Source organism: Tamandua tetradactyla, chromosome 5 (genome assembly GCF_023851605.1).
Source record: "Tamandua tetradactyla isolate mTamTet1 chromosome 5, mTamTet1.pri, whole genome shotgun sequence".
Classification (NCBI taxonomy): domain Eukaryota; kingdom Metazoa; phylum Chordata; class Mammalia; order Pilosa; family Myrmecophagidae; genus Tamandua; species Tamandua tetradactyla.
Genome location: NC_135331.1, coordinates 30,098,064 through 30,111,843, shown reverse-complemented (window position 1 = coordinate 30,111,843; position 13,780 = coordinate 30,098,064). Strand labels below are relative to the sequence as shown.

The 13,780-nt window shown below is 40.1% G+C and overlaps 1 long non-coding RNA gene across 1 annotated transcript in view; it reads left to right on the top strand.

The window, feature by feature from the left end:
- The window catches only part of LOC143683927 (uncharacterized), a 38,856-nt gene that overhangs the window by 4,264 nt on the left and 20,812 nt on the right, over nt 1-13,780 (top strand). The window contains exon 2 of the long non-coding RNA XR_013175733.1: nt 1,480-3,770. This is a non-coding gene — a long non-coding RNA (uncharacterized LOC143683927). The remainder of the gene's footprint in view (nt 1-1,479; nt 3,771-13,780) is intronic.

Genomic DNA, 13,780 nt, shown 5'->3' with positions numbered 1-13,780 from the left:
AAAAAGAGATTCAGGACACTGTATTATGTTTCCATCTCAATAATATAGTGGATATGTGACTCAAGAGAATTGAAAATTTATTCATGCAAAAACTTGTCCCTGACTGTTCATAGGGGAACTTTCCATAAGAACTAAGTAGGGGGAAAGAGTCAAATGTTCATCAACAGATATATACATTAACAAAATGTCATATATCCATATATGCATAGTATAGAATATAATATGGCAAATAAAATGATTCTCTAATGAAACTAAATATACACCCTGGAAGGATTCATTGTGCCAATGGGAAACTTAATGCAGAATGATCACATAACAGTGATAATCAAGAAAAATTATTAGATCTCTGATCAGTAGTTTTACTTTTGTTCTTTGGAAACACTAAGAATACAAGTGTTATTCTTCCTTGGCCTTTTCCATTACTAGTTTGCCTCGAAAACGTTTGCTCTTTATGCCATTTCATCTTCTGCACTGTTTCTTTCTTCAGGCCCTTAAAAAAAATTTCAATTGAGTTTGCTCTCCTTTGTTACCCTTGTCATGTATTCATCATTTATGAGCAAATTTTGCTACTGTCCTTCCAACAAGGAGTTGACACTGTTTTCACTTCAGCCATGATCTGTTTCTATATTTTTCCACCAATATCTGATTTTAGTATTTGAATTTCTCAAACTATACTTCGAAGATATTTCTATTTGATGAAGACCAATTTCTTTTTGTTCTTTTTGTGCATTTGATGCCATTATTTAAGAAACTCTTTCCTAATCAAGATCACAAAATTACAACTCTTTCCTTCTAGAGCAGGGTAGTTTTAGCACTAGCACTGTGTACTTCATACATTTTGACTGGCTTAAGGTAAATGTTCATGTTAATTATTTTGTATGTGACATCCAGTAGTCACAACATCACCTGTTGAGCAGACTGTTTTTTCCTCCACTGACTGGTAAAACTGTAAAAAATTGACCACAGAGGTGCAGATATATTTATGGACTCTCAACTCTATACTTTTGACCTATACATCAGTCCCATGCCACTACCACGATGGCATTTTATTACTGTAAATTTGGAACTACAACTGATCTTCCATTTACCATAATTATATGAGTTCAGCCAACATGTTAATCCGTAACAGGAAAGCATATTGATTTCTGTGTCCAAGGAAATGGTCATTGGTAGCCTCTTATTAACAGATTCCCTATTCAAGAGGGAAGCAGTGGCAGTCAATTGTAGGACATGGGGCCTTTTCCCTAGCTACAGGTTTTCCTCTTGGTTTGTGAATTTTTAAATTCCGAACCAAAATAACTTGCAGTACCCTTCTGCCTTCCCACTTGCATTCACTCCATTACTTATGTACTCTTTCATGCAACCACTCTTTCCAATCTGCTTTTGTGAAGGCAGCAAGAGAGAAAAGACTTGTGAAACCCCACACACTATGCTCTGATCCTTAGGATCCTCAGAGTGTTTCCTTTTCTCTAATTTCAGGTGGTTACAGAAGCAAATGAAAATGGTACATACTTTGGAATTACTGACACATTGAGGAAAAAATCTGGATGCTTAAAAACCCAGGACTTCTGTATCTGGTTGGGCTGGAGAGGCAACATGATTCCAGCTTCCAGGCAGGAATGAGGATGGGGAATGTGAGATTAGGTTCTAATGAAAGGAAATTGGCCATGTTCTATAATCCTTGTAAGCAGCTGTGCCTCATTAAGTGGTGAGGTTACATGTATACGGGGGTTGGGAAGGGTACATGTGGGAATCTACCTTATGTGGATCGTGAGGCTGGGATAGGGCTGAATGTGTGTTTATGCAGAAGCTATTTCCCACAGTCACAATATGATTTCCAGAGGCAACTTCTGAAAAATAGTCCATCACCACTGCACACTTTACAGATATCTACTCATTCAACCCTCAGTACTACAAAAGCTAGGCCTGCGTTTACTATTCCCAGACCTCATACAGAAAAACTGAGGTATAGAGACAATTAGCCTTACATTTCAACTCTTAAGTAAAGGAGCCTAATTGTGAGGCCAGGTGTGCGTGCCCTTGGTTGACACCCTGAGCTGCTGTCTGCACTCCTCACCCAGCCATGGGGGTCACTGTACAGTGCCACAAGGAGAATGACCATTGCTTTGTATTCAAGGAAGTGTCCACAGGGCAATAGACCTCCACCCCTGACCTTCATTATAAGTAGAATCAGAAGTCTCATGATGCAAGGACATTACACATTCCTTTCAACACAGACTGCGGCCGCCTTTACATGGTATGAAAACCACAAAGAAAGCCCACATTCTTGGGACCAGGTCACAGATTCTGACAGTTGTAAGGTGCCACCTAGCACAACCATGTTTAACGAAGTCATCCACACCTGGACCCAAAGAGGTGCGCATCAAGGAGGTATTCTAATATATTGGTAACATCGCTTTGACCCCTAGAAATGTTCAAATCCTATTAGCTCCACGCTGAAGGGACCATGATAATAATAAGTCCCAAGGAAGAGTGGAAGGAAAATTATTACACTACATATAGTAGTGATTTTTTAGTCACTATGTAGAATAACAGTATCGTTGAATCTTCTATAATTGATTATATTCATGAAAAATTATGGGAAAAATTCGATGAAGCTCTTACCATAGAATTGAACGCAGTCTCACAGTAAAAAGATTATAAGTAAAAATGCCTTAAAACAACTGCCTTAAAACAACACATGGAGGCTGAGAAATTGTTAAAAAACGTCAAAAACAAAGTAGCATTTTAGTTGGGCCTCAGAATGGGCAGGAGGAGTGATAGGAATTCATCACTGAAGAATGGCGTGTATTTTCCTAACATTTGTAGATGGACTAATTCATGCTGCTTTGGGATGTCCTTATTTACAAAGCCAGGCACTGCTTCCCATTTTCCTGCTCCTGCTCTTTACCTTGCACTTCCTTCTCACAGCAGCTTATCCCGTGCTTCTAACCACTCACGTCGACGTTACTCTGACTTTCCCAAACCAAGCTAAGAACGTGAGTTAGCCAGAAGCAAGGCCCACAATGGACTGACTGTTACTCTTCTGTCATCCTAGCACTTTCCAAAGGACAGATGGAGGAGCTTCTGCCTGCCCCAGGAACAGAGCAGATCCCACGTACTATCCAGGTAAAGTTGTATCTCTTTGCCTGAGTTAGAGCAATGGTCTTGTTTCCTCCTCCTTCAATCCAATTCAGGTAGGGAAATCTGACCATGTACATTATACATGATATATACAATTGTCCTTGGTGGGAACAGTGTTCAATGGGAATCTATTAAGTGATCCAAGTCCGGAGAAGGAAATTATAAATGGCAGCATCAGTTTTATTATATCCTAGGGGGTATATTCCCAAGCAGCAATACTTTCTCACTGGACGAGGAATTGTGTAATTCGCCACTAAAATGGACTTGAGAGATACAGCATTCAGGAAAAGCTCATGTCTTCTGCAAAGCTGTTCCTAAACTGCTTTTGGGTTTACTTGACTTGACCTATCATTCTCACATGGTTTCCTAAAGTCACCTAGAGGTTAAAAGCTTCCTGCAGGTGCGACACACCACAATCAGGACCTCACAGTGTTTTCTTTAACTATAGGGGGCCCCAAGCGTGAACACTGGTGTATTCAGGATCACAAATTGGTGAGCAAAAATCTAAATCATAAGGTGGGTCTTCCTTGCCGACTTAAGCCTAGAGAAGCTCCTGCACAACCCCCAACCGCAGCTTCCAGGTGGAAATGAGGAGAGGGATGTGGTGAAGGAAACCAATCTTCCAGGTATGGACCAGGGAAGTACTTCTTGAGAAGCTGGTTTCTGTTTAGATGATCTGGGTTTGTATACAGATGAGTGGTATGTGTCTGTATGTGATGGTATGTGATGATGTGATCTGATGCTCAATGTGCCTGTGTCTCCTTCTCAGTGTGCATGTGTCTGAATGTTTGGAAAACTGTGACTCAAATTTTTGCTACTGAGAACTACAGAAGCAGGGCAGCAGCAGCCCATTCTAGCTGTAGCCATTTTTCAAAAGCCCAATACTCATTTGGCTGGCAGCCGAGGTACAGTCAATGCAGAGAGAACATTGTCATCCTCACAATGGTCTCCAGGCAGCTGCTAGTCTATCCCTGAGTCTGTTCACTGAACTCATCGAACACACAGCATGTCCACAACAACAGTAAGAATTTCAGTGACGAGAGGGAGGTGAGTTCTGTGATGGTCCAGCTAAATGGGGAACTGAAACGCCGAGAGGGGTTTCCTTCACCTCCTCTCATTTGTAAACTGTCTACAATGTCTTCTAAAAGAGATCTGGCTCCACAGAACCCAGGGGAGGACTGAGATCAAAGGGAGAAACTGTGGTGGTCTTGGGTGGCCAGCAAGGCCTCAAGTGGAGAACGGATGGACGGGTGAGCCACACTCTCTAATAATTTCCTGTGGATGTTTCTGTTCCTACAGATTGGCTTTCAGATTCAAGCGATGACTGCATGAGCAGTGAGGATGAGGACGATTCAGGTAGGGTCCATTATTTAAGGAAGGAGCCAATGGGAAAGGGTTCCCAGGAGCAGCTGTATTACACCTCTGCTTTCTAGACAGAGCAAAGGAGAAATCAGAAGGTAGAGGAAATTTATACAGAGGTCTGCTTAACTCTTTTCACATCTTAATTACATAACCAAGGTGTTAGGACCATGGGCTTAGAGTGTTTTTTGTTTGCAATCGTTTTTCTTCCTCTGCTATTTAAGATAATCTTCCCTACATGGCCTGATCTTTCCCTGCCTTGGCTAGTTGCAAATTTCAAAGCCTTTGGTTTTTTAGGCTTCTTGCCCATGTTCCCATGTCCTGGAGAGATGTGGTGGGAAGAATATGCTTGAAAAATCTGCTAGTCTCTCACATGTGAGTTGGAGTCTTTTTTGTTTGTTTTGCTTGCTTTTTGTTTAACCACAGCCACCATTTTAATGACATACTATGCTATTTAGTATTTTCAGAAACATATGCATTATATGCGCTCTGGTTGTGGATTTTATTTCTAAAATTGGCGTAGTCCAATGAATAAAGAAAATCATTAAAGACTCAAAAGAATAATGAATAAAAACTTGACATGATCATTCCATTATATCTAGACTTACAAGAACTACAAGTTTATGATATCCCTAAATGGAAATCTGAAAATGCTGTTTTACATTAAATTTAAGATATACAAATCTTTCATCTAACTATAAAGACTTATTTTCTTTATGCTGTCAAAGATGTTTTGATTTTAATCTTTTGGATCTTGACAAAATTGCTTGGATATTCTTAGGCTTTCAAGTCTATATTTGCCTCCTCTGCCTTGTTTCTTATGTTTTGTCATAGGTAGTAATAACCTGTTGTACTTTTTTTGGAATCAAAAATTTGGGGGGAATAGGTTTATTGAATGTTTGAAAAATAAGTTCAAAGTGTTTCTTCCCGAAGTTTTGCACATTTTTAAACTCTAACTACATATATGAATGTTAACACTCTCAGTGAATTGTTTATTATTTACAAAATGCACTGTGCAGCAACATTTTGTAATAAATCCTGCAACAAATAAAAAAAAATCTGCTAGTCTCCACTTCTCACGCAAATAAAACCCTGGGAATAGAAGCAAGACTGGAGTTTTCTTCTCTTTGACATAAGTTTGTGTCTAGCTGCCACTCACTAACTTCCAAGGCATGGCTGTGTTTCTGGAGGAATTGTCAGATGGGCTGCTGATTGCTTCCCACAGTGGGTCCCACAGTCCCACAGTCCTTCCGCTCACAGGACTGACCAGGCCCTGGATAGAGCTGATGGATTATAGGACCAAGATGACACTGCTGCATTCAGTACACACGGTTCTAAGCCAGACAGCTTGGCCGAGTCCCCACACTGCAGCCCTGCCCCTTCCTGTTAGCTTTTCCCAGTTCCATGCAGGTGCTCTTCCCTCCCAGTCCCTCCAAGGATTGATAAAACACTGGAGCTTTCCATTAATTTAGATGGTTACCCCTCCAATACAACACTTAGTTTCTGAACTGCAGAATAAGGAATCTGGGCCAGTGACTTTATCTCTAGACTCATGTTCATCCTCTCTAATGGGTTAGGTAACCTACAGGGAGGTTGCGAAGAAAAAATATCTCCAGGAACTTAAGGTCCGATGAGGGACAGGACTATCTGCTGAGTTTGGAGTTGGTGGTGTCTCTCTTCTGCAACACCCGATTCAAATTCAGGCCTCTGAGAGTTGCTCCCTGTGTAAGGACGGATTGAATAACGGATCAACCGATTAAATGGAGAAGGGGATGGTACAATTTTGACTGCTCCACTAATGAGCTCCTATGAATGAACAATTTGATTTGTGGAGGTTGAAAAAGAGAAAGGAAATGGGCAGAAATTAGGAGAGAAGGAAAAGTCACTACTGAGTGAAGGAAAATGGAAAGAAAGGCTAGGTTACACGTAGAACGATACGGACCCTGTGTCTCCTGTCTTAGAGGAGAAGGAGGACACAGGCATTTCTTCGTGGACAAGGAACAGTATTTTAGAGATTGAAAAGGGACCCTGAAGAGTCTAGACCCACTCCCTCATGGCAGAGGTCAAGCAATTATTGAGGCTCTTGGAGAAGAGTATTAATAATGAGGACAGAAATGTCCTGGGATCAGGTCGCACCCTGACATGAACAACAGGGGCTCTAGTACTTCCTTAACTCTAGCTTTCTTCGTTCCTTTCTCAAGGCCATCGCATCTCGCTAACTGTCCTTGTACATTCTGAAGCCCATTCCACTGATTTGGAAGGGTCTGAGACAGATGACAATAACAATGTCCAAGTAATTTATTTCTTTGTTCCATGTCTTTATTTTTTTATATATACTGATGTTTAATATACCTACATTATAGATATTTTCATTCCTCGACTCAGATGGAACTTCACAGTGTACTACATAAAATTACCAAAGAAACACACCTCTTTTCTCGTGTAATATATGGATGTGAAATTTGCGTTGATCTATTCCCTTTTATTTTTACATCTAAAATAAATGGGCATTTGAAACTCACTGATTCAAATGGGAAAGGAATATCTTCATGATGGAAAAACATGAGTTGGTTTTTACTGAAATGAAATAATGGATATTTCTTCCCTTTTTAGAAATTCTGTTTAGATTTTAGTGCTAAACCCCTTATTGGTGACCCCTTGATTTAACACCTCTGACATCGCTTCATTTCTATCTCTTACCTTGGGTAAAGGCATGCTACCATTATTCCCACCCCAAACCAGAAAACCATGAACTTATTGCAGCTCCACAGAAAGTGGTCTCTTATTACATCTGTTTCATAGGTATAATCTCTTTCTACCTTATCCTTATCCCCTCTTTTCCTCTTCATATCATTGTCAACCTGAAGGTCACAGTCCCATCAAGGAAGTTGAGGTCACAGGATTGACAATGTTTATAAAAACTTTACCAAACCACTCACCTACTTTGCTAGGATTGCCCTGACTTCCAAATCAACCATCCACCAAGAATATTCTTGTGTAACCCTGAATGGCTCAGACAGGAAACTGGGCAGAAAGACGGACCCCTTGGGCCACACCCTGCAGATATGACACCTGTCTAGTGTGTTTTGGCCCCAGCTCTCCCATCACAGGTGTGTTTCGACATGTGGTGCCTCTGGACATGTAAGTTTGTTCTCCCTCCTACAAGTTTCTAAATGCTTTGATGAGGAGGCGCCTCTTGCCTCAGCATCTCCTGTAGTTGAAGGAAAGCCAGATATGATGGGAGAGGGAAAACAGTGAGAGAAAATGTGAGTGTGGAGTGGGTAGGATAAAGAGAAGGGAAACAAATTCACATGAAGTCCACCGCTACCTGACTCTCCTTTTGACCCTTCAGGAAAATGAGCGTTACTAATGAGGTCACTGGGGAGGCCACTATGCAGCATCAGTGTGGAGACAGAGACAAGAAGTAGATAATCAAAATAAGCACAGGCAAGTAAAGGATATTCTGAGAACTTCTCTCCGTGGACCATACACCCATTCCATGTAAGGTTGCTCAGTCATTCCCTGCAATGATTCCTTAATTTGGAGGAGAGTGCTCTAGTACTTCGAGGGCTCCCATGTGCCATGCACAAAGTCTTCACTCTTTGTGCATTCACTCTGCATTTTTTGTGAAGACTCTCCTTGAATTGTTTCCACGTCTTTGTCAGGTAGGACTGAACCTTGCCCACCCAATCCCCTTAAGGGCAACAGGGAGTTTCATCAGTTAAGGACTGACAACAGTGAAGGGCGTGGGGTGGCCCTGACCGCATCAGATTAAGTTTGCATGGACAGACAGACTATCTTCATTTGCAAGGGCTGCTCAAAAAATATAGCACTGACTCATTGGCTTAAACAACAGGAAGTGATTTTCCCCCATTTTATAACATTAAAAGTCCCAAGGCAATGTGCTCACAGGGAGCAGCTTACTCTGGAAGTAGCTGGCCGACAAGCCATAACTCAATCTCTGCCCCTGTCACGTGGCCATCTGTCTTCTGCCTTCTACTCTAAGCTGTCCAAATTTCCTCTGCTGAAATACATTCCAGTGATATTGGAATTGGAACATTCCTGACTCATGTTGCCTTTACCTTCATTAATAAGATCTTGGGCGATCCTAATATAAATGAGTTTCCATCTACAGGCCTGGAGGTGAGGACCTGACATGTCTTTGGTGCTGGTGGTGGGGTCATGATTCAGTGCTTAATGAGGACAGAGGCATTCCAGGGCACTCTCTGTGGCAAGCAGGGTTTCTATCCTGGGCCACATTTCTATTTCAGTGGACCCTTAGGAGGCTTGAAACTAGCTCCTCTACCCTGGTACCATCAGCCTCTGTGGATCTCTGCACAGTTATAAGTCACCTCATGGCACCTTTTACCAAGTTAAAGATCTACAGATTTCAGTTTTGCATGTAAAATGCAAACAATTAAAAACCCTGAAGGAAATTTTTATGCACTGCTCACTTGGGATTACTAAAAGGGATAAGTATTAGAAGTTACTTATGTTCCCTTTATTTTCTAATTTCAAAATTAATTAAAATATACAAGTGCTTATATTTTATTTTTGGAAGGGCTGCGTTTTGTGATCTATATATATTAGACTATATAAAGTAAGGAAATTTAATTAATTTTTTATCAATCTGAATGGCTTTTTAAAATTTAAGAACACATGTAAAGTATAGTAGTACCTTTAAAAACAAAAATAATTATTAGAGTGGAAAAAGATAGCGCTCTAGGAAGCTATCCACTTATAAACAATGTCATAATCTGAAAAAAAAAAGAGCCACTTCATTAAACTTAACGTTTTACTTTATTAGTTTAGCTCTGTTTTTGGTTTATTACATTTATTTTATTTATTTATTTATTTGGTTCTCGTATGAACTTTAATTAAAGAGACACGATAGGCCATGCAATTAAGTCCATGGTCAATGTGAACGTTAAATATGCAGCTAAAAGACACTTTTTTTTAAAAATTCCCGGAAAAATAAGAAATTACAATGTTTAATAGTTTCTCAAACCTTCGCTTTGGGTTTCTCATTTAGGCACTCCAGTGATTCACATATTTGATGTTCTAGGGCAATCTTCAACTGCTGGCATGTCTTGTGAATCTTTTACACTCTACCTGAAATATCTCTGATGTTGTCTGCTTGTTGTATGTATATCAGAAAGAAAATACAAAATGATAATATAGTTGTTAACAGTTTATGATTTCTTTCAAAAGTAGATATGGGGAGAAGGGGCCAAGATGGCGGCTTAGCAATGTGCACGTTTTAGTTCATCCTCCGGAACAACTACTAAATAACCAGAAACAGTACAGAACAGCACTCAGAGCCACGACAGAGGCTGGACACACAGCATACTCCAGTCTGGACCAGCTGGACCGGTTACGAGCCTCCCCAGAACCGTGAGTTCCCCAAGCCGTGGTGGCCAGAGCCCGGTGCCCCTCCCCCACAGGCAGCTTCCCAGAGGAAAAGGAAAGAAACTCTAAACCTGGTCAAGGCGAAGGATGCTCATTGGGCTCATGGAAAAAGAGGAAAGGGGAGGGAACGGAGATTTTGGTAGTGGCTCTGTTTCTACGGAGACTTGGCAGCCTCTGGACTCAGCGGCGGGACTTCTCGGGCTGCAACTGCCCCAGGCATAGGCAGAAACGGGCTGCTTTCAGGGCTGTCTCCCACCTGTGCCTTCCCCAGGGGAGGGGTGAAGCCCAACTCAGGTGGAATCCCCCCCTCAAGGAATTCAGACCCCAGGGCTTGGCAATTTGAAGCCATTATAACCAGCCTACAACCTCTCCTCTGTCTCCACCACGCCCCCAGCAGGGAGAGTCGTCCAAAGTTAAAGGAGCCATAACATCTTTTGCTGGTGTGACCTGCAGGCAGACAAGCACCACATACTGGGCAGGATAAGAAAAACAGAGCCCAGAGACTTCACAGGAAAGTCTTTTAACCTGCTAGGTCTCATCATTAGGGAAAACTGATGCAGGTGACTCGTTCCCCGAAAGGACGCCAGTTTAGTCCGGGAAAACCTGGCTAGAGTATATAATACCTATGTAGACTCTCCTAAGGGTAGGGAAGGAAAAGGCACCATACAAGCAGGGCAAGAAACAAGAAAACAAGAACTGAAAAATTATCCTCTTTTAAATAAAACCTAAGCTAGAGGTTCAGAAAAACCTGAACTGAAGGTCAAAGAGCAGATAGACAACAAACTCATCTAGCAAGAAAACCTTAGGTAAGAGAAGTGAAAGCAATCACCAGAATAAACTAATTAAGGTAATTAAATGCCTAGACACCAACAAAAAATAACGCATCACACCAGGAAAACTGAAGATATGGCCCAAAGGAACAAATCAATAGTTCAAATGAGATACAAGAGCTGAAACACTTAATTCAGAATATACGAACAGACATGGAAAATTTCATCAAAAACCAAATCAATGAATTGAGGGAGGATATGAAGAAGGCAAGGAATGAACAAAAAGAAGAAATGGAAAGTCTGAAAAAACAAATCACAGAACTTATGGGAATGAAAGGTACAGTAGAAGAGATGAAAAAACAATGGAAACCTACAATGGTAGATTTCAAGAGACAGAGGTTAGGATTAGTGAACTGGAGGATGGAACATCTGAAATCCGACAAGAAACAGAAACTATAGGGAAAAAAATGGAAATATATGAGCAGGGACTCAGGGAATTGAATGATAATATGAAGCGCACAAATATACGTGTTTTGGGTGTCCCAGAAGGAGAAGACAGGGAAAAAGAGGAGAAAAATTAATGGAAGAAATTATCACTGAAAATTTCCCAACTCTTATGAAACACCTAAAATTACAGATCCAAGAAGTGCAGTGTACTCCAAAGAGAATAGATCCAAATAGGCGTTCTCCAAGACACTTACTAGTCAGAATGTCAGAGGTCAAAGAGAACGAGAGGATTTGAAAGCAGCAAGAGAAAAGCAATCCATCACTTACAAGGGAAACCCAATAAGAAAGACTATGTGTAGATTTCTCAGCAGAAACTATGGAGGCGAGAAGTCAGTGGGATGATATATTTAAATTATTAAAAGAGAAAAACTGCCAACCAAGAATTCTATACCCAGCAAAATTGTCCTTCAAAAATGAGGGAGAAATTAAAACATTTTCAGACAAAAAAATCACTGAGAATTTGTGACCAAGAGACCAGCTCTGAAAGAAATACTAAAGGGAGCACAAGAGACAGATATGAAAAGACAGAAGAGAGAGGTGTAGAAAAGAGTGTAGAAGGAAGGAAAATTAGATATGACATATAAAATACAAAAGGCAAAATGGTAGAGGAAAGTACTACCCAAACAGGAATAACACTAAATGTTAATGGATTGAACTCCCCCATCAAAAGAAACAGACTGGCAGAATGGATTAAAAACAGGATCCTTCTATATGCTGTCTACAGGAAACACATCTTTGACCCAAAGATAAACACAGGTTGAAAGTGAAAGGTTGGGAAAAGATATTTGATGCAAATAACAACCAGAAAAGAGCAAGAGTAGCTATACTAAATATCCAACAAATTACACTTCAAATGTAAAACAGTTAAAAGAGACAAAGAAGGATATTATGTACTAATAAAAGGAACAATTCAACATGAAGACATAACAATCATAAATATTTATGCACCGAACCAGAATGCCCCAAAATACATGAGGCAAACACTGAAAACGGAAATAGACACATGTACCATAATAGTTGGAGATTTCAATTCCCCACTCTCATCAATGGACAGAACATCTAGACAGAGGATCAATAAAGAAACAGAGAATTTGAATATTACAATAAATGAGCTAGACTTAACAGACATTTATAGGACATTACACACCACAACAGCAGGATACACCTCTTTCTCAAGTGCTCATGGATCATTCTCAAAGATAGACCATATGCTGTGTCACAAAGCAAGTGTCAACAAATGTAAAAAGATTGAAATCATACAAAACACTTTCTCAGATCATAAAGGAATGAAGCTGGAAATCAATAATAGGCAGAGTGCCAGAAAACTCACAAATATGTGGGGGCTCAACAACACACTCTTAAACAACCAGTGAGTCAAGGAAGAAATTACAAGAGGAATCAGTAAATATCTTGAGGCAAATGAAAATGAAAATACAAGATATCAAAACTTATGGGATGCAGCAAAGGCAGTGCTAAGAGGGAAATTTATTGCCCTAAATGCCTATATCAAAAAAGAAGAAAGGGCAAAAATACAGGTATTAACTGTCCACTTGGAAGAACTGGAGAAAGAACAGCAAGCTAACCCCAAAGCAAGCAAAAGGAAAGAAATAACAAAGATTTAGAGCAGAAATAAATGAAATTGAGAACATGAAAACAATTGAGAAATTCAATAAAACCAAAAGTTGGTTCTATGAGAAAATCAATAAGATTGATGGGCCCTTAGGAAGATTGACAAAAAGAAGAAGAGAGAGGGAAAAAATGAAGCTGGAGGTCTCACGCTGCCTGACTTTAAGGCATATTATGAAGCCACAGTGGTCAAAACAGCATGGTACTGGCATAAAGATAGATATATTGACCAATGGAATCAAATAGAATGTTCAGATATAGACCCTCTCATCTATGGACATGTGATCTTTAATAAGGCAGTCAAGTCAACTCACCTGGGACAGAACAGTCTCTTCAATAAATAGTGCCTAGAGAACTGGATATCCATATGTAAAAGAATGAAAGTGGACCCGTATTTCATACCCTATACAAAAGTTAACTCAAAATGGATCAAAGATCTAAACATCAGGTCTAAGACCATAAAACAGTTAGAGGAAAATGTAGGGAAATATCTTATAAATCTTATAATTGGAGGCGGTTTTATAGACCTTACACCTAAAGCAAGAGCACTGAAGAAAGAAATAAATGGGAACTCCTCAAAATTAAATACTTTCGTGCATCAAAGAACTTCATCAAGAAACTAAAAAGACAGCCTACACAATGAGAGACAATATTTGGAAATGGCACATCAGATAAAGGTCTAGTATCCAGAATTTATAAAGAGATTGTTCAACTCAACAACAAAAAGACAGCCAATCCAATTACAAATTGGGAAAAAGAATTGAACAGACACTTCTCAGAAGAGGAAATACAAATGGCCAAAAGGCACATGAAGAGATGCTCAACGTCCCTGGCCATTTGAGAAATGCAAATCAAAACCACAATGGGATATCATCTCACACCCACGAGAATGGACATTATCAACAAAACAGAAAATGACAAGTGCTGGAAAGGATGTGGAGAAAGAGGCACACTTATTCACTGTT